We start from the raw sequence: 2,254 nt of genomic DNA, 5'->3' as shown, positions 1-2,254 counted from the left end.
CACACACACACACACACACACACACACACACACACACACACACACACAACCACAGACCAATCAAACAGAAGAATCAACTCCACAATTTCGGTAACACTGTTGGTCCACTGCAGAAGCTTCTGTGGCCAGATTGGCTGCAGATGAATTTAGCTGTGACCAATGAAAGGCAAGCATGACATCATTCCAGCGAATCTGAGGAGAGATGGTGATGTGACCCACACACACACACACACACACACACACACACACACACACACACACACACACACACACACACACACACACACACACACCTGCTGCATTCAAATCTTTGAATGAGTGTAAATTGAGATGAGAGTGAATTAAAGTCACTACAATATCATATTTAACGGGAAACGCTGGATTTCTTTGCACTGTCAATTAAAGAATAACGGCAGAAAAGACTTGTGGAGACAAACTGACAAATGGTTTGGTCTACTTAAGCAGCTAGTCTTTTAATACAAGGTCATTTGATAAAGGGTGAGTTTCTAAAGCATAGCATCCAACAACAGCTGTGTGTTTGACATTTTAATATTTGAATGTTTGCATAAATTATATGTTTTATATTAGTTTAATTTAATTAACTATTTAAATAGTCATGCATGTCTAAGTGAAATGTTTCAATGATTAATTATTGCTATTTATTATTATTAAAGTTTTTTTTAATAATAATAATTCTTAATTTATTTACATGTTTTAATTTCCCTAGTATAATTACTTATTTATTTTATTTATTTAGAGAATTATTTAGTGTGGTTAGCCCGAGATTTTAAGCAATAATTAAAATCAGTTTGTAATACTTTTTAAAACAATAGTCATGCATGCTTAAGTGAGATATTATTTATTAATAATTATTAATCTATTAATTATAATATTAATAATTATTAAATATGAACATATGTTCTTATGATCATAGTCTTACTATTTATGATTATTTGGCGTATATATATTAAAGTGTAATGAACATCTTGGCACATTGATTATTAGACACTTTAACAAACAAAAATTATCTTTATCTGTATTGTTAGTAATAAAAAAACATATATTAAAATCAGTAGACTTTTAAAAATTGGTATTAATTATAATAAATCATAATAGTGAATGTTAATTACAGAATTTGCTTGTTTGCATTTTTGTACTGTTGATAAAGCAATAATTCTTGACAGAAAATACTTTTACCGATTAAAAGGCAACAGGTCTGTGCGACAAAACTACAACTCTCATGATTCTCTGTTGCAGATCTGAGATTCCTTCATGTCTCATAGCTTAAAGTTCAATATTAAGGTATTAAATGACAAATAATAAATAAATGAGCAAACATGAAGAATCAATTGTAAAGATATTTTGCTATATTAAAGTTTGTAAAAAGAGTATAAAGTCAGGGACTTGAAAGCAGCAACACACACATACAAACACACACACCTCCCTCAAAAATAAAAAAATATCTTAAAATATTTACTAAATTTACAAATTGAAAATGAAGATGACAGCATGAAGAGTCCTGAGGAAAGATGCATGTTGTTTTATCCTTTCACAATGAGCAGGAGCAACACACACACACACACACACACACACACACACACACACTCTTACCATTATCATCACAGGAATCAGACTGAAAGGAGCTCAGCGACTGGACCTCGGAGTTGCTGCCCTTGTTACTGCCAGAGAAACATGTGACTTCTTCCAGCAAATCCACTTTCCCTGAACACAAAGATCAGGACGTCAACCAATCACAGCTTAACTTACAGTAAACACACACACACACACACACACATGTGTTTTGTGCATCACAGCTGTGGGCGAATCTACACGCAATTCTGTATCCAAGAAGTGCTCTCTCTGATGTTTGCCTGTAATTCCTTTCTTTTCCCGGACATTTTTCCTTTGATCTTTCCTTTAATGGTGTCATGGAAACGGCTGCTTATAACAGCTGCGTATAATTGTTTCGATTCGTATTTCACAGGTGGAGATTTTTAAGACCTAAGACGGTTTGAACGGAGGACACCGCAAACAACAAGAAAATGAAAAATGAAGTAATTATGGGCGGTAAAAAGCCTCGGAGAACTCAGATGGGGGACAATTTAATACCAGAGGGAAAATGGCTTTTGACATCAGCTTCTCCAGTAAATGGACCCCATATACATACTTCCATAACTGCTCTCCTCTCAGTATTTATTGATGTGAAAATTTATACACAGTCAAGGGAAATGTTTTTTTTTTTTTTTTTTTAAAT

General features: G+C 33.5%; 1 protein-coding gene across 1 annotated transcript in view; it reads right to left on the bottom strand.

Moving 5' to 3' along the window:
- The window catches only part of LOC107698854 (protocadherin Fat 3-like), a 170,687-nt gene that overhangs the window by 10,842 nt on the left and 157,591 nt on the right, over window positions 1–2,254 (bottom strand). The window lies entirely within an intron of this gene.

This window comes from Sinocyclocheilus anshuiensis, unplaced genomic scaffold, assembly GCF_001515605.1.
Source record: "Sinocyclocheilus anshuiensis isolate Anshui unplaced genomic scaffold, SAMN03320099.WGS_v1.1 scaffold2168, whole genome shotgun sequence".
NCBI classification, from domain to species: Eukaryota; Metazoa; Chordata; class Actinopteri; order Cypriniformes; family Cyprinidae; genus Sinocyclocheilus; species Sinocyclocheilus anshuiensis.
The sequence above is the reverse complement of the archived record's forward strand: the minus strand, read 5'-3'. Positions and strand labels throughout refer to the sequence as shown.